This window comes from Leuciscus leuciscus (assembly GCF_965113295.1).
Source record: "Leuciscus leuciscus genome assembly, chromosome: 21".
Taxonomy (NCBI): Eukaryota; Metazoa; Chordata; class Actinopteri; order Cypriniformes; family Leuciscidae; genus Leuciscus; species Leuciscus leuciscus.
This window is the reverse complement of record NC_138745.1, coordinates 5,545,111-5,565,428: the sequence shown is the minus strand read 5'-3', so window position 1 is coordinate 5,565,428 and position 20,318 is coordinate 5,545,111. Positions and strand designations below refer to the sequence as shown.

Genomic DNA, 20,318 nt, shown 5'->3' with positions numbered 1-20,318 from the left:
GAATGAACCTCATTGGTTCTTGTAGAAGCTCAAACGTGCTGCGTAACACGAGAATGAACCTCATTGGTTCTTGCAGAAGCTCAAACGCTCTGCGTAACACGAGAATGAACCTCATTGGTTCTTGCAGAAGCTCAAACGTGCTGCGTAACACGAGAATGAACCTCATTGGTTCTTGTAGAAGCTCAAACGTGCTGCGTAACACGAGAATGAACCTCATTGGTTCTTGCTGAAGCTCAAACGCTCTGCGTAACACGAGAATGAACCTCATTGGCTCTTGCAGAAGCTCAAACGCTCTGCGTAACACGAGAATGAACCTCATTGGCTCTTGCAGAAGCCCAAACGTGCTGCGTAACATGAGAATGAACCTCATTGGTTCTTGCAGAAGCTCAAACGTGCTGCGTAACACGAGAATGAACCTCATTGGCTCTTGCAGAAGCTCAAACGTGCTGCGTAACATGAGAATGAACCTCATTGGCTCTTGCAGAAGCTCAAACGCTCTGCATAACACGAGAATGAACCTCATTGGCTCTTGCAGAAGCTCAAACGTGCTGCGTAACATGAGAATGAACCTCATTGGCTCTTGCAGAAGCTCAAACGCTCTGCGTAACACGAGAATGAACCTCATTGGTTCTTGCAGAAGCTCAAACATGCTGCGTAACACGAGAATGGACCTCATTGGCTCTTGCAGAAGCTCAAACGCTCTGCGTAACACGAGAATGAACCTCATTGGTTCTCGCAGAAGCTCAAACGTGCTGCGTAACATGAGAATGAACCTCATTGGTTCTCGCAGAAGCTCAAACGTGCTGCGTAACACGAGAATGAACCTCATTGGTTCTCGCAGAAGCTCAAACGTGCTGCGTAACATGAGAATGAACCTCATTGGTTCTTGCAGAAGCTCAAACGTGCTGCGTAACACGAGAATGAACCTCATTGGCTCTTGCTGAAGCTCAAACGCTCTGCGTAACACGAGAATGGACCTCATTGGCTCTTGCAGAAGCTCAAACGTGCTGCGTAACATGAGAATGGACCTCATTGGCTCTTGCTGAAGCTCAAACATGCTGCGTAACACGAGAATGAACCTCATTGGTTCTTGCTGAAGCTCAAACGTGCTGCGTAACATGAGAATGAACCTCATTGGCTCTTGCTGAAGCTCAAACATGCTGCGTAACATGAGAATGGACCTCATTGGTTCTCGCTGAAGCTCAAACGTGCTGCGTAACATGAGAATGAACCTCATTGGTTCTCGCTGAAGCTCAAACGCTCTGCGTAACACGAGAATGAACCTCATTGGCTCTTGCAGAAGCTCAAACGTGCTGCGTAACACGAGAATGGACCTCATTGGCTCTTGCAGAAGCTCAAACGTGCTGCGTAACATGAGAATGGACCTCATTGGCTCTTGCTGAAGCTCAAACATGCTGCGTAACACGAGAATGAACCTCATTGGTTCTTGCTGAAGCTCAAACGTGCTGCGTAACATGAGAATGAACCTCATTGGCTCTTGCTGAAGCTCAAACATGCTGCGTAACATGAGAATGGACCTCATTGGTTCTCGCTGAAGCTCAAACGTGCTGCGTAACATGAGAATGAACCTCATTGGTTCTCGCTGAAGCTCAAACGCTCTGCGTAACACGAGAATGAACCTCATTGGCTCTTGCAGAAGCTCAAACGTGCTGCGTAACACGAGAATGGACCTCATTGGCTCTTGCAGAAGCTCAAACGTGCTGCGTAACACGAGAATGAACCTCATTGGTTCTCGCACGTCAAGCGAACATGTTTGAGCTTCCATTTATCATAACTGATGTGTGAGTTGATGAATGTTTATATGTGAATAAAAGCTTAAATTCAATCTGTTCATCATATAAAGCGATCAAGTCTCTTCAGAAAATGTTGGACTAAACCGCTCAATTCATATGGATTAGTTTTACATTCTCTTTTTGAACTTTGTGAAGCGTTAAAGTGGTAGTTGCGCAGACTGTCAATGGAGGGACAGAAATCTGTTGGATTTCATCAAAAAGATCTTCATTTGTGTTTGAAGATGAACGAAAGTCTTACAGGTTTGGAACGACATGAGGGGGAGCAATTAATGACAGAATTTAAGTTTTTGGGTGAACTATCCCTTTAAATGTTTTTTTTTGGGTAGTTATGGGTAGTTTTTAACTGGCAATTTGTCAGTTAAATGTGTTTCAAGAAGTTTTCAACAACTCTTTTTTTTCCCCCAACAAATGGAAATCAAGTTGAATTTGTCCTTGTGCAGAAGTGAATACTATCACTAATCAATCTCAGAGCTTGTGGAAGGTCTATCCTGAAAGGTTAATTAAAACCAATATCTTGATGGAGAAAATCGATGTGATTTATACTTCCAGAGCCCAGAGCTCTTCGCTCAGGTTCAGTCAGGCTCTATATTTGTCAAATCTAATCAGTCGTGCGGGATCAGGTGCAACAACTGTCCCACTGAACAAGATGCTCTCGTCTATGTGCAAAAGCCAGTGTTTTCTCTGTTTCTATGGTGTGTAAAGCTCAAACATGTTTTTGATGTTGTACCTGAAGCTGTAGGTTCACTTGTCCAGGTTTGTCTACTTTCTCCTGTTTCTCTTTGACCTTGATCAGCATTCTGTCGACCAGCAGCAATAATGCGCGTCAGAGTCAGGCGGTCACTCTTTCCACACTTAACTGTGTTAATACATGCCTTCCACTCGTCTCTGCGTTCATTAAGAGAGACGTTCTCTCACAGACTCACGTACACACGTACTCACATTCTCTCACAGTCCATCAGAGGATCACAGTTTGGGGTTGCTCTTTTAGATATTTCTGTTTGTGCTTTATTTTAATATCAACTTTGTTTCAGAAGTTTCCTAAAATGCTTTAAAAACGGATGGATTATTAAATTATTAAAATATGGATTATTTTGTTTTGGTAGAATTAATAAAAAAAAATTAAAAAAAATGTTTATATTATATTATATTATATTTTAAAATAAATTATAATATTATTATTTATCAGTTTTGATATTTTTCTGAATCCAATATTTTTAAGATAATAATTTAGATCATATATTTTTTAAATGCAGAGAAATTTCAAAGGAAGACATTTGTTAAATTTTTGCCATTTTTAATCAAACTGAACTGAAGTAAAATTGCATATGAGTGATATTCTGATGTCTTTAGGTGCTTTTGCAAGCTTGAAAATTCACTGACTTTTAATGAGTGGACAAAAATGATGGAATATTAAAAATAGCTGAAGATCAACAAAAGTTTTTACAGTTTAGAACGACATGTGGAAACTATCCCTTTAATGGTTTGGATCCATTTTATACTATGCTGGCTTTTGGAAAACATGTTTTGTTTTGATAGGACTGATATGAGTGGAACAGGGCTGAGTTGGCAGAGTTATTCAGAAGTGTAAACACAGGGTGAACTGTGCATGTGAGGATTCTTTGCACCTGTTGCTTTCTAGCATCATGTGCTCTTGTGATGATGGGGGTTTCTCAGGGGAAAGTAAGGCCAGGATTATGACTGTATTAAACCTGGCGCTGGGATTGATGTATCATATCATATGATGATAATTCAAAACACTCAAAACGCTCCCAATGCCTGAAGGTCACATTCCTAGTATTTTGAGGGAATTGCTGTAATATCAGCTTGAACTAAAGGGATAAAAGGGAGCTTTGGGCTTGAGATTGAAGCGAAGCACAGAACCTAGTTCACTCGAAAATGAAAATTATGTCATTATTTAATCAACCTATTTATTCAATGTCATTTTAAACCTGTAAGACTTTTCTTTCTTCCATTGAGCACAAAAGGAGATGTTTTGAAGAATGTTCACGCTTCTCTTTTTCAATACAACAACCACAAGTAAAGGGCCTGTTAAAGGAGAAGTTCACTTTTGAAAAAACTTTTGCTGATAATTTACTCACCCCCATGTCATCCAAGATGTCCATGTCTTTCTTTCTTCAGTCGAAAAGAAATTAAGGTTTTTGATGAAAACATTCCAGGATTTTTCCACATATTATGGATTCCATTGGGACCCAAACGGTTCAAGGTCCAAATGACAGTTTCATTGCCGCTTCAAAGGGCTTTAAACGATACCAGACGATGAATAAGGGTCTTATCTAGCGAAACGATCGGTCATTTCAAAAATAAAATAAAAAGTTGACGTTTTATAAGCACAAATGTTCGCCTTGCTCTGTTCTGTGATGCGCGTTCGTGACGTCACGTAATACGCAATTACGTTGAAAAGGTCAAGTTTGATGTGTTTACAAATGTGCGGAAGGAGGACCATATAAACATTTTCAAATGTATTTGTGTCAGTTTATCGTTTAAAATGCCCATTTCGTGTGCGCATCCTGAGTGTTTTAATATTAAAAAGCCAAAAAGAACATTTTCTTCAATTTTTCAAGCGTGACCTTTTCAACGTAATTGCGTATTACGTGACGTCACGAACGCGCATCACAGAACAGAGCAAGCCGAACATTTGTGCTTATAAAACGTCAACTTTTTATTTTATTTTTGAAATGACCGATCGTTTCGCTAGATAAGACCCTTATTCATCGTCTGGTATCGTTTAAAGCCCTTTGAAGCGGCAATGAAACTGTCATTTGGACCTTGAACCGTTTGGGTCCCAATGGAATCCATAATATGTGGAAAAATCCTGGAATGTTTTCATCAAAAACCTTAATTTCTTTTCGACTGAAGAAAGAAAGACATGGACATCTTGGATGACATGGGGGTGAGTAAATTATCAGCAAAAGTTTTTTTAAAAGTGAACTTCTCCTTTAAGTAAAAAAAAAAAAAACTCAAATACACCATAAAAGCATTATAAAAGCAATATAGTCCATATCTCATGCAAATATTGTCTGAGAAATTTAAGTCATTATTGAGTGATAATTTTCTAAATGTATACATGATACGTTAATAATGACCCTATGGGTTTAGAATGACATGAGGGTGAGTAAATCATGACATTTTTGGGTGAAAAATTCTTTAATTGCTATAATATCAACATGTTATTTTATTATCATTGATATGGCATAGTTTTTGTTAATATTTTGAATTATATTTTATCATTATATTTTTGTTGTTGGTAAAGTTTTAGTAATTTTGTTTTGTGTTTTGTGTTTTTTTTTGCCTTTTGCATTATTATTTCTAAAAAAGGTCTGAAGTTTTTGTTTTTAGTTTTATTTAGTAGATATTTTAGTACTTCAACCTAACGAAAATTAGATATATTGCCTTGTTTTGTTTTATTTTTTATTTAATTTTTTATATATTTTTTTATATTGAAAATGTTTTTATGGTGTTAGTTTTAGTTAATGATAATAAACCTGAATTGATTAACTATAGGGATCAAAGTGAGCTTCAGGCTAGGGATTGAACCATGCCAATTTTGTAAAGACATGTAATTTTGACTCATGAATATGTTTTTGCATTCTCAGTAATTAGTGAGCAACTGTTGCAGATTTCTCTTTTAAATCACTTAATAATGCATTCGACTCTTTCCTGCTGCTTGTTAAGCTAAATCAGTCCCGGTGTGAGTGTGTAGAAGAGCGAGTCCCCCTGCAGGTCTGATGGGATTTCTGATGATGCTGCGTCACAATGACATCATCTTGAGCTGACCGCCAGTGGTCTGACCTTTTCTAATCGGGCCTCGTGCATGTCCACACACACAAACCTATGAGGACCTTCCAGATCAATCCTCCTCATTTGGTACTGCAGACTTTGGTTCCCCAAAGAACCTTTCAGTGAACAGTTCTTAAAAGAACCATTTTTTTATAGGGTGAAGAGCATTTTAAAATTCTAAAGAACCTTTTGCCCATTGGAAAGGTTCCATTGATGTTAAAGGTTCTTCATGGAGCCACTGTTATTTTTAAGAGTGTAGGTGGTTTTCACTGCAGGTGAAGAATTTCATCCTTTTGTTATAGACCTTATGTAGCTCCGCCCCTTTTCAGCGCTGCGCTCGTTGTCTTTTGACTTCCGGTCTGTGTTTTCACAGCGATCTTGCGTATTTATGAATGAACGGCTCGTTTTAAAATCTTCCCGGTCTACTGACATTTGTTAAGACATCTGCTTTAAACATTACAGTCCTCATGATAACTTTCGTTAACTTTACATTAAGTAAATCCACTTCAAGAGCTAATTACTCCTAGACAGCGATGCCATAGGAATATACAGAGCGACCGCAAAAACGGAAGTTCAAAGACAATATTCTAAAGATGGCGGCGCCCTCGTTTCTCTGGAGCATAAGGTCTATACTAGACAATTTTACCCAAAGTGACTTACAAATGAGGAAGATTTCAAGCAGTTTGTCATAAGAGCCAAGTCGTTTTGTGTACATTCTCACCTCATCCACCATTATGGATTTTTTTTCCACACTGAGCTTGTCCCTCAATTAAGTGATCATAGGAGAAACTTCAAAAATGTTATATATGCTATTATAGTTACTGTATTTTTTTTATATATATATATATATATATATATATATATATATATATATATATATATATATATATATATATATATATATATTTTTTTTTTTTAATTTGAATTTTTAGGTAAAGTTTGAGTAATTTGTTTTGTGTTTTAAAAAAAATTTTTTAAAATTTTTTTTATAAAATAAAAATGTCTGAAGTTTTAGTTTTCAGTTTTATTTTATAAAGAAGTTTATTTAGTAGTTATTTTAGTACTTCAACTAAACTACACAAATAAATGAGATATGTTGCCTTGTTTTGTTTCAGTTTATGTTTTTTTATTTTTATTTTTTAAGCATATTTAGCATTATGCTAAAGCTTATGGTTTTAGTTTTAGTTTTAGTTTTAGTTAATGATAATAAACCTGAATAGCAACTAAAGGAAACAAAGTGAGCTTCAGGCTAGGGATTGAACCGCGGCAATTTTGTAAAGACATGTAATTGTGACTCATGAATAATATTGCATTCTCAGTAATGAATAATATTCCATTCTCAGCATATTCAAAAATGTGCTTATAAATACAATTTACCGCAGTCTCATTCCAGCTGAACTGAACACTATAGTGGCAATAAAAAATACTAACAACTTTTGTTCCTTTTCACACAAATCATGATTACAAGGGCAGATTATTGGTTAATAAATTCCTGTTTTTATGTGGTTTCTTGCATAATACTATGACCACAGAACACTTTTATCATATTTCACAGGGCTTGACATTAACACCCGCCAAATGCAAGTGGATTTCAGCAGTGGTGTGTAACACAGTCAATCCTACTAGCCACTTTGGCGGGTTTAATTTATATATAATACATATAGCTCACCTGGTACAGCATGGCACTTGCGATGCAGAGCGTTTGGTTATGAGTCTATGAAGCATGAGTCACGATAAAAGACTTGTAGAAGCAGCTAAAATGGCATGTCTACTTCAGTAAATGCCTTTTTTATCTCACATTTGCTCTTATTAACACTATTGTTTATAGGTTTAGCGTGGTGCTACGTTATTCTCAAACGTGATAGAGCATTTCACTCAGTGGACATTTCACTTCTGAACTGCCACAATACAACAACCAACGTAATAAAACATGGCAGATTCACGTTAATCTGTTTCGGATAAACCTGAGCGTGCTTTTAGCACCACTCACGTCACGTGCGGGAAGCAACGTACTGTCATTTTGCATGTATTGGCACTCACAAAATGATGATTACAGTAACACATCAGATATGAACATCATGACAGTGTTGTGGATTCAGGAACACATGTTACCTGACAACCGCGTTCCTCTCAGAGCTTTGCCAAATAGGGCAGACTATACAGGGAACATGGCCAAGAGAACAATTCACATCAAAGCATTCAGTGCTCAGTGTTGCTAATGTGAACAAGATATGAATGCCATTGCTGTTAGTGCCTAACTGGAAGGACAAGGATAAGAACATTTTGTTCTTTTATTCCAAGGAGAAAAAGTTTTTTTTTTTTTATGGAGTTTTCTTGTTTCTGAGAGACAAATCTAATATTTGCACTCATTTTCCAGCCTAGAGTTTGTGTCTTCACATCTCTTTCTCCAGTCTGGATCTCTGTACATTTCCAGTCAGCCAGTTATACCCAGCGCTTGGACCTTGGCCATTCACTTCCTGTGGGTCTAAAGCTTTGCTGGGTAATGCAATAAAACATTATGTGTGTCAGTAAAACCGCAGTGCTGTAGTTCAGAGAATAGATTACAGCTGATATTCAGATACTCTGCGGTGGGATCTGCTCTTAGACTGAACATTCACTGTGATGTGTTACTAATCTGTTGCTTCATACATATGCATGTTTAATGAGCACATGAAACTACAGCCTAAGATGAAAAAGAAAGAAGTGGGCTTAATTCAATTGAATGTGCACTTGTAGTGTATTTCAAGTCTTAAAAGTAATAATGTCTAATAATTTTTTTTACTTTAAAATCGTATTCGTACACTTATGTTGATGTGTTGACTAAAGCATATGTTAATTTAATTTGATCTGTAGTGTGTTATTTGATATTTACATTTAAAGTTTCAATAGAAATTACATTAAAGTGTATTTTAGTTTATCATAAATGCTTTTACATTCGAGAGTATAAACACTTAATACTATTTATTTGCATTTATTCATAAATAACATGCAATTAAGTGTTCAAAAACATTACATTCACTTAATTATATTATTTTAAAGTATATAATTTCCTTTTTAAAAGTATACTAAAGTGTACTTGTTTTTCACAAATGCTTAACTTGTACTAAACCTGAATCATTACTTTAATGCTATTTGAATAAACAGGTTTTAAATAGACAATATGGTTGCAGATCAACCATTTTATTAGGGTTAAAGAATGCATGTAATTGAACCCCGTTCATAATCAATAATTTCTCAGCATGCATGCAGTCATGCTCATAAAGAGTTTGCATAGCAGAACATTGTTGCCTTCGGCTGCTGACTGCATTGAATTTCAATTATCTGATAATCAGTTTTTGACACACATTTTAACCCTTTTAACCTCTTCGATTGTGTGTTGGTGAATCTACTGCAATGTCTATGAGTTACAAGCAAACTGAGTTGCATTTTCTCTTACCAGGAGAATCTGGTTCCAGTTAGTAATGTAAAGTAGAAATGCATTGACAGTCTGACCTGAAACTAAAAGTAGTGGTGACATAAAGCTATGAGGAGACTTCTGTATTTGGACTGAATTTGAACAACTTTCTATAATTAGTTATAGAATTAGTTTAAAAAAAAAAAGTCCTGTATTGCACAGTAAATCAAATACTACCATGTGGTATAAATAATTAACTACTGAAATAATATATAATAATATTTTTGGTCACACTAGACTAGGGTCCAATTCTCACTATTAACTAACTATAAACTACCAGTTTTGCCTCAATAAACTAATTACTGCTTATTAATAGTTAGTAAGGTAGTTGTTATTGGGTGATTAAGGGATGTAGAATATGGTCATGCAGAATAAGGCATTAATATGTGCTTTATAAGTACTAATAAACAGCCAATATCCTAGTAATATGCATGATCTGCTCAGTGCTCATAAGCAACTAGTTAATAGTGAGATTTGGACCCTAAACTAAAGTGTTACCTTTTTTTTAATGGGATTCATTGTAAAAATCAAAGTATGATTTTTCTGCCAAAATTCCCTGTCCTGTTATTTCAGGGTGCAAACATCCCTTAACATGTTGATCTTGACATCCACGGGAGCACATCAAGCACTATGTGTGTACTCTTTATTTTTACTGACGAGTGGCTGCTGTTTATCTGAAGTTTTCAGCTTGAGTTTTATACCAGCAGTGCAAGAAAAGGGGTCTTTCAAATGCAGTATCTAATCAGCATCTGCCTGCTGGACAAATATATTCCCTTTCGGTGCAAAAAGAGGCGGTGATGTTAAAACGCCCGCGCCCGCGCCCGTCACGTAGAGCTGCTGTACACTATGTTCATGTATGACTGTGTACGTTCTGTGCCGACTGATATAGGGAGATTACAGCTGTTTTTAGTGAAAAAACACAAGTGTGTTTGCAGGGCATTGCTTGCTGATGATGCAGTGCAATTATGCAACAAGAAAGACATTTAACACTTTTCTAACTTGTGATTAATTCGATCTGAAACATTATGAAAATTATAGTTTACCCCAAAATGTTTGTGTTGTTTTAAAAGTTTGAATATGCACAAAAATATACAACAGGATTCAAATGAGTAATGATTTAAATTTCCTATAAGGGTATTATTAAATAAGGTTGTAAGGGTGTGTGAATTAATTTTTATTTTCAGGAAAACCAACCTATTAACCATTTCAAAACTTGTACAAAGTACACTTTAGCTTATGAAAAAAAAAAAAAAAAAAAAAACTTTTTTAAAAGATATACTTAAGTGAGAAATTAATTTATTGTTTTCGGCCACTTAATTGAATGTTATTTACAATTAAACAAAGTTTAAATTTATATTAAGTGTAAGTTGATATTAAATGCAGTTAGTTGAAATTAAAATTAAAATGCTGTTTTGACCCACTTAAGTTCATCTTTATATGTAATTTCACAATTACTGCTTTTGTCTAATTGAAATATGTACTTCTGGTGAATACTGTATACTGACAAACATTGGTAAACTAGACTACTTTAATGTAATTTCTAATGAAACTTGTACGTCATGTATTTTAATATATTTCTAATTACACATTTGTAATGCTGAAGTTGCAATTTAGTACATTTAAAATATATTCACTTTAAATGTTATATAGAATAACACGCTACAGTTCAAATTAAATTGTAATACTTTACATGCTTTAGTATGTTAGTAAAAAAATAAGTATACTTCTTTAAAGCATGACAAAGATGATTAGAACACAATGATTTAAATTGTACTTAAAAAATTAAAAAAATATTAACAAACATAGTTATGTACTGTCTTTAAGTGGCCTCTCTATTTCATTAATATTCTATTATCTGCGAATATTTTAAATATATACTTTTGCGATTTGAAGTACACTGAGTGCATTAAGTGCACTTTTTCACAAGGAAACAAAACAAACAAACAACTATTTGACCTACATCTATGCAACTTGACTTATTACACTAACCGTAAACCCTTATTGATGCATCCGAGATTTGCTGAATGTACACGACTCTAGACCTAGAGCCAGGGGTCACTGATACGAGTCTTTGACGTCAGCCCAAAAATGATGACAAATGTCTTTATTCTCTGTAAGAATCAGTGTTGGGAGTTTTGGGTTATACTTTATTTTCATAGTCCACTTTAGACATTCTACTAACTATAAGTAACTTTGCTACTACATGTCAACTAGCAGTCATTAGAGTGTCAGTAAACTGTCTGCTTAATATCTGCTAACACTTTATTTTGATACTCCCTCAACAGACTTACTACTGACTATAAGTAACTTTGCAAGTACATGTCAACTTATTCTAGTAATCCGAACCCTAACCTAACAGTCTGCTAATGCTGTAATGGCTGCTATGAAACATGTAGTTGCAAAGTTACTTATAGTTAGTCGAATGTCTAAAGTGGAATAAAGTGGAACCGTTTTGTATCTGTATTTACTGTAGGCGACCAAGAACGTGAACATTCAAAACCTGCTGTTGTAATTAGCTCTGTGAGGTACTTTGATGAAACAACTAATCTTTGTAACAGAACATTTCCATAAGAATGACTCATTTGGACTTAAATGTTCCCAACTCGATTAGTCTCGGTGTTGAAGGGGGTCTGAACAAGCGAGAGGAGTGCATTTAGTGTTTCCAGTCAACTGAAAACTCAATATTTTCACGTTTTTTTTCCACAAGGGAGCGAGAAAGTAAGAGTATCAGAGCACAACCTTCAAACAGAGAAGAAAGAAAAGAGCCTAGTCTGTTTCCAAACCGTTTTCCTCAGAATGAACAACACTGCCAGCTATCTAACTATCACTTCATTGTGCTTTTATGTCCTTCTCTCAGCTTGAGGAAAACATTGAGTCATTCTGGCTAATGAAAACACCCATACCCAGAAATCAATAAATCTGAATGGAAAAAAGACCAAAACAGACTGGCAAAAAGCAGTAGTGTTTCCAGACTAAATAATGTAGGCAGATAGAATGAATAAGAAAACTGTTCTTATTCTGTTTGATCCCCCAATGGGACGAAATCTCAAAATTTTGGCAGTATTTCTTAGTAGATTTGTCTTAATCAAAGCATTTTCACTAGTGGTCTCAGATTGTGTAAAACCACTACACAGTAAAGTGGTAACATCTGGATGAATTGGTTTTATACAAGTCATAATAAGTATTTAATCTGACTAATTAGGTCACGCTAACAAAAGTAGAAATAAATCTTTCAATCTTTAGTGTGCATTTGATTGAAGACAGCACTTACTGTAAGTGAATGCAATGTAAAAAAAAAAAAAGTTGATGAGTACGTTTTACAAGAAAATATTATTTCAGTCTTTAAACTTAATTTTTATTTTATTTAATACACTGTATTACTAGCAATTTCTGAGTTAAAATAGTTTCTGCAGCATTTTTGTTCAGTGTATGATTTTCCAAACATTGTTCATAACTGTAAAGGGTTAAAGAGAGTTGACATAAAGAGATATAGTTAAATAAATGGAAATGCTTGTGAATGACTATCAAATTGCCATTTGATTAAAATGTCTTCCATAAAAATGATTGAGGAGAGACTGCTTACCTGCAACGAGACTGTTCGAACCCATTTAAGGGATTGCAGCGATTTTATTAATAACTGTAAAGTCTAATGATAGTCAGAGAGATTGTCCCATAATGATAAGGGGGTCATTCACAAGAACAGGTCAAAGACAATAATACAAAATCTCCAGCTGGGAAAAATTCAGCCCATCAACCAAGAAGCATGAATCTGTGCTTCATATGACGTCTGTTACCTTTTTTTGGTCTGGCCTTTTTAAATCACCTATATTTAATGCAAATTGTTAACCCTAGGGTTGTGTACATCATACGTTTTTGTGAACAGCATGTAAGGAGCTGCTTGTTCTGAAGAGATGGCTAAATGTGCAGTCCTGACCTCCTTGCAAACCTCGAAAAAGGAAATGTCAGAACTAACCATCTACACTTAAAGCTTAAACCATCTACACTTAAAGCGTATGCTTTCTTACGACAGCGCTGTGCAAGAACGAGCCTGTTGTGAGAGTTAGACGGCAGCAGGTCATTGAGCCCAGCGGTGTGTCCTCGTTCTCTTTCATGCTGGGGGATATTAAAGGGACAGTTCACCCTAAAATCTAAATTAAGTCATAATTTACTCACCCTGGTGTTGTTCTAATGTCGTATGTCCTTCTTTCTTTTATGTAGGCCTACTACAAAAGGAGAATAAAAAAAAAAGTCTATATAATGCTTGTAAATAGCGACCAGCGTCAAGCTTTTATTTTTTAAAAAGACGCAGAAGTATCCATGCGACTTGTGCCATATATTCAAAGTGTCCTGGGGGTGTATGATATTCAATTTAATGTATTATTTAAAGAAAATCTTGGTCTTCTGTGCACGGCTACATGACGTACGTGTTCATGTGACTCTATTAGCACCGTAGTTCACTCCGTCTTGCCTAGAAAAAGCACACAAATTGTTAGAAATCAAGATTAACAAAAATGCGACACGAAATACAACCCATGAACGGAACGGAAACGTTTTTGCGAGGGAATGCAGTTTCTTGGGGGAAAGCAAAACATTTGCAAGAGATTGCAAAAGCATACAAATTTCAAGTCCCAGAAAGATAGTAAAGACATTATTAAAGTAATCCCTTTGACTCCAGTGGTTTAACCTCAATTTTAAGAAGAGACTCGATCGCTTTACATGATGCACAGATTGAATTTAGGCTTTTATTCACATATAAACATTCATTTACTCACACATCAGTTGTGGTAAATGAAAGCACAATAATGTTCGCTTGATGTGAGAGAACCACTGAGGTTCATTCTCTTGTTACGCAAGAGGTTTGTTCTCGCGCGTCAAGCAGGATCGGTTGAGCTTCTGTTTATGTTCGCTGATCAATGTTTATATGTGAATAAAAAACTAAATTAAATCTGTTCATCGTATTAAGTGATCGGGTCTCTTCAGAAAATTTGGACTAAACTGTGCAAATCATATGGATTAGTTTTACAATCTCTTTTTGAACTTTTTGAAGCGTCAAAGTGGTAGTTGCGCAGCTGTCAATGGAGGGACAGAAAGCTCTCAGATTTCATCAAAAAGATCTTCATTTGTGTTCTGAAGATGAACGAAAGTCTTATGGGTTTGGAACGACGAGAGGATGAGTAATTAATGACAGAAGTTTCATTTTTGGGTGAACTAGTAACCCTTTAAAGGGGTCATCGGATGCAAAATTCACTTTTATATGGTGTTTGCATATAAATGTGTCTTTGCAGTGTGTGGACACAACCACCAAACAATGACAAAAATCCATTCACTCCTTTTTTTTAATCCTCAAAAAGTCTAAACACTCTCAATAATCAAGCCGTTTGGATTTTCTGAGCAATGATGTCATATGATGTCATATTGCTCATGCTCCACCCACGACCACTGACGGACATTCCCGTATTAGCATATATAGCAGTTGCTCATTATCATTTAAAGAGACATGCACCGAAACGGGTTGCTGTGAACAGAGCTGTTTTTGAGGAGGTAAAAAGGGTGTTTTACACAACCATTGAGGAATTTTAACCAAAGTATGTTACAAACTTTACATGAAGACCCTAAAGAATCAAACCAACTTGTGGAAAAAGGGCATCTGATGACCCCTTTAAGCTCGAAAAATGACCCAAAAAACACCATAGCAGCGGTCTATTTATGACAACATAAACTACAGTGTAAAACTTAGAGTTCAAACTTTAGTGCACTTGTTTTTTGAGTTCTCTATGCTTCATTGGCTTGAATAGGAATGCAACTTTAAAACTGCTTCTTCTCAGTTTGTATTTTTGGGAAAGACTGAAATGTCTCTCTGGACAACCATCACTTGCAGCCGTTTACTGTGACATGAAGGCTTACATCCATATTGTGTTGATAACCTATATTTTGATCTCTGCCCAAAGTCTTCTTCCTCTCAGTCATCTCTTTGTGCCGACGGTCACTATCAGTGTCTCTCACAGTATGTGTCCCTGCCGCTGCTTTTATAAATAGTAACACTATCAGCTCTTGAATGAGAGCGCAATGCCAAACATTTGCCAGTGTGTGTCCAGAACAAGGTACAGTCATAATGAGTGATGAGATGAGTTGTGGAACTGAATAAATGTTGTTCTTATGGCCACATTTAATATTGGTGATAGTGCTCAATATATACATATTTTAGAATAAACTAAATAGACACCTAAAAGTTATGAATAATTAAGATTTTTTTTAATTGTTTTTGAAAGAAGGCTCTTATGCTCATCAAGGCTGTATTTATTTGATTAAAATACAGTAAAAACAGTGATATTTTGCAAACAATTTCAAGTATCTGTTTCCTATTTTAATATATGTTAAAATGTAATTTATTCCTGTGACGTAGAGCTGAATTTTCAGCATCATTACATCATTCTAATATGCTGATTTTAAGTTGCAATAATCAAAAAATGTTTGATTGAGAAAAATATTTCCGGAACCAAAGTCGATAAAGTGGTTGTGCTCTGTAGATAAGTCTTGTCAAACTAACCTTTATTTAAAGCCTCTTTTGTTCCTGTACACACACACACACACACACACACACACACACACACACACACACACACACACACACACACACACACACACACACACACACACACACACACACACACACACACACACACACACACACACACACACACACACACACACACACACACACACTCGGAGATAAGGAGGAACATTTTGTGCAGCCTAGATCCACTTGATGAATACTGTCTAGCACTTCTGTCAATAAATACACTGAAACAACCCAGATGATGGATAAATAAACTCTATGATAGCTATATTAGGGTGAATATTATGAAAACACGTCCTTATCACATTCCACTCCAAAATTAACAGGGATGATTTTTTCCCTATATTCCTAATGTCCTAATGGAAAAAGCTTCCTCTTCTATCCCTGTTATTGATTTCTTTACACTCGAATGCTTCTCTGCTGCACTGCAGCAACATTTCTTCATTGTGATATGTACGTAGCGGAGGGTGTTACACCAGGACAGTGTTAATCTGTCCCATATATACTCACAAGCATTTTGTTTCGTTCTTTGCTTAGGGGTAAAAAGATGTTTGAAATACCTTTGCTGCTAACTGCTAATTTTCTGTTAATGAAAATCCTGACACTGTCCACTGATGAGAGTGATGTTTAAATGAATATATAAATACGTGCTTCACACGCTTTTCTTCAAGAAATCATTGATTTCTTAAAACTTGATTTCTTTAAACAACGGAATAGACACACAACAAAAATGTCAGTGGTAAGAAAACAGCAGATCCTGATCATAGCGATCGGCACTCCAGTCACGTCACATTTATTTATATATACCACTTTATACAATAAGTTTTAAAGCACGTATCTTTACAGGATTAAACTTCTCAGTGTCTCTTTCAATTAGAGTTACAGAATAATTTTCTACTATAAAGTCGGTTTCCAGTGTGTTCATGTTTTTACTCGCGCCAACTTCGACAGACTGAACAGAAGAAATTAACTGGAGAAGGCGGAGCCACAGAGCCACACCCACTTATTATGTAATCGCCACGGACCAATGGTGGTTTGTAAGGTTTTTACCAGCCGGAGCGAACTTTTTAGGAAAGTTCACATTGGCAAGCTGTTTCAAACTCCTGAAACGAATAGGGCTGGGCAAAAAAAATAATTTTTTCGATTAATCGTTTTTCAAAATGTGGTCGATTCAAAATCGATTCGATTTTTTCCCCCATATTTATTTATCTATCACCCAAAAGCCAGTATTAATTTCCCTACACTGTTCATAGGCTTGTATGTGAATGTTACAGCTAATGCTGTGAGATTTGATGTTTGTTTTATCTTAAACATTAAATAACCTGATCCTGTTTGATCAAGGCATCTGTTCTGACCAATTTTCAGCATGAATTTTTCATCTTGCATCAAAATCCTGTCTATTCATTGTATGCATTTGAAATATAGAGTTGGCTTCTGTTTTAATGTACCCAAGTGTACCTACCTAAAATAAAAAAGAGTTTAATATACAGGTTTGTGGCTTTTTATTTCTTTTAATTAATTAGCCCCTTGTAAACTTATGTTCACTGTTCTTTTTTATAAATATAGGATTTGTATTAAATCTATATTCATTGAGTCGAATCAGGAATAAAAATCGAATTTAGAATCGAGAATCGAATTGGAACATCTGAATCGATACCCAGCCCTAGAAACTAACTCAGTTTTGGCCTGATTTTGTTCAAAATGCCGTCACACCAGTTTGTGCTTCGATATCGCTTGAAGTATGTCAGTGACGCTGGCATGTTCCTGCACGGCTTGTGTTCATCTTAATGAAGGTGCTGACAGGTGCTGCCTACTCATGTGGAGCTTTTTAACATCAACACTGCTTAGTTAACACACATGTGGAGCTGGGCCAGAACATTTTCAGCCTGGATTTAATCACACACACTTCTGCAGACCCCCATGACCAGACCACAATATAAGTTTCATGGAAGGGATAAGAGTAAAAGTCCCAAAAGCGTAAGCAATGTAGGGACCCACAAGTTGTACTGAGCTGAAACTAACAGAAGCATCTGGCCCAGATGCAATTTAATGATTTTTTTAATGATTTTTCAGAGATATTTGATGAATGAACATGCATTAGGGGTGCAGTATGTGTTGAATTTAGTAAATGATAGCGTGCCAATTCCCTGTAGAGATATTGTTACATTGTTAAAAATAATGTTATTATTAAATTATATTATGTCATCGACGCAATTGTAAAAACTATCCATTTTAAAATATTATATAATGTCTGAATTACTATTATATTGATTCTTCTGACTGATATTTGCACGTTTTAATAAGGAGTACACAGTGTTCAGTTATAATTGTTCTATTAGTAATGTTCCAGACTAATGTGACGGATGTCCTGCAACACTTCAGAGCATATTACACCTAAACTAATGGCAGCCTGAGGACAGGGTGAGAAATATTTTCCAAAAAGAAGGCGCAACAAGCATTATTTCATCTTTTCATTTCAACAAATTCATAATGTTCTATCCAGCTTGAAATGTCAGGAAAATGAAGCATGGTGTCTGAGGATTTAAGTTTGTGCCATCATGTATTTCACACAGATTTAGTGTTGGATGTGATTCAATAGAAAATTGGAGCTTGAAGCCCCTGGATCGTTTATATTCATTTTCATCATGATCTCCGTGCATCGTCGTCATTGTCGTCTTCTTCTTCTTCCAGTGCTCTTTACTTGCTGGAATGAATTATTTTTTGTTGATGTTTCAGTACTCTTTGGACCAAAGTTGTAATTTAACAAAATGTCAAGTTTCTAAATTCTCTAATGACTCTACTTATGTAACTGAATTCAGGCAGAATCTGATGTAGCTCGAGGTTTGTACTGTATGTCGAAGGACTCAACAGAGAGACATTCATTGTCTACAAATGTGCTCGGTGTCATTTACAAACCTGATGCAATATGCATGTGTTAATGGTTATAAGTCTGATCTGTTTGGTGCTGGTGGAGTTGTAAGCTACGTAATTAATTCAGAAGTAGTAATAGTACACTGCAAAAATTATGTTGCTCAATATTTTTGTCTTGTTTTCCAAAATATCTCAACATTTCTTCAAGATCAAGATACATTTACTTGAGAAGCAAAATTTTAATTTAGTTTGGGGGCCCTATTGACTTCCATAGTATGGAGAAAAAATTCAATGGGGCCCATAAACTGTTTGGTTATTCCCATATTCTTCAAAATATCTCCTTTGTGTTCAGCAGAACTATCCCTTTAAAGCCTGGTTTCACAAACAGGGCTTAGATTAAGCCAGGATTAGCATTTAAACAAAAATATTACTGGTGTGCATCTTGAGACCAAACAATGGCACTGATATATTTTAAGATATGCCAGTGCAAGTTGCTTTCAGTTAAAACAGCTCAAACATGCATTTTAGTCTTAAATGAGTAACATTATGACTTCACACGATCCAGAAAAAAACACGTTCGTTCGTTGTAGTTCTTGGAAAGTGGATTCTGTTAAATCAAATATGTCCCTTTGCAGTTGACTTTGAGCTTTGTAACCTTGCAGATCTTTCTTTTATGCTCAAACAGCAACATTACACACTAACTAAAGATGAAAAAGTGGAAAAGCATAAAAGGATCCCTTTAAGAAAGTTGAGATACTTGTAAAAAAAAGTAATAGTAATCCCTATTATTGTCATATCAATCAATAATCAATTATCATAATTTTTTTCCTTTGCGATTCAGGGTCTAGCTCTCACCTTATTGACAAACAGGAATTGTAGTTTTTTTTCTAGTAAATCTGCAAATTCCTCCATCAACGTCAGCTGCCTCTATAATAATCGTCTGATACGTTCAGCACAATCAAGTGAAAATCACTGTGTGGCATAAATGATAAATCTTATAGGCGGTCTATTAGCAAAAGTGCTTTTCTTCATGTTTTCTTCAAAACAAAAAGTTGCATGTTAAATGACGTAAGCGTGCTCCGACACGGAGTAAGTGTGTGTGCAGGTCAGCGGGGGAGTGGAGGGGGGGCAATCGCATCAGGGCACGTGACAAGACAAGTGTGCCTAGTGTGAGTACATCCGTACGTTTCTGAACGATTTTGGGATTTGACGTTTGAAAAATGACAGCAAATTCCTAGCATACGGTCTCTCTAACTTTTCTTCCAATGTTACACTGGATTTTTCACGGGCTTAGAGGTCTCTGGAATTAATGGATGTGGTTTGGCTGGAGTTCAGCAGAGGCCGGTATACTTGAAGCAGTGCATTCTGGTCTGGGCAGTTTGGAGTTAACCAGCGCTGTGAAACTGCTGGCCCGCACTGCTCTAAACCCCCAGCGGTGTGCTCTGATTGAACGCACATGTGTTTCTGTACATTTGTTCTTCTGGACATTCAGGGATATAATAACACAATGAGGCAATTTATAATAAAATGCTTTCCAAAAACTTACATCAGCATATCTTTCAATAACAAAACAGAAATACAAGCACACAGGATTGAAGAACTAAACTAAAGATTTGTTTGAATTGATAACCGTAAAACTGTAGTAAATACTAAGATAGTAAAACTAAAATGGAAAAAATGTGAAAATAAAAACACTTCCAATTTGCATGAACACCAAAGGCATTTGCATATGATACCCGAGGGCTGGATTCATTCTTCTTGTTCTACAACTTAAGAAAAAATTCATATTTTGATTTATTTTTAC

At 35.9% G+C, this 20,318-nt stretch overlaps 1 protein-coding gene across 1 annotated transcript in view; it reads left to right on the top strand.

Moving 5' to 3' along the window:
- The window catches only part of wnk4a (WNK lysine deficient protein kinase 4a), a 62,881-nt gene that overhangs the window by 1,949 nt on the left and 40,614 nt on the right, over positions 1–20,318 (top strand). The window lies entirely within an intron of this gene.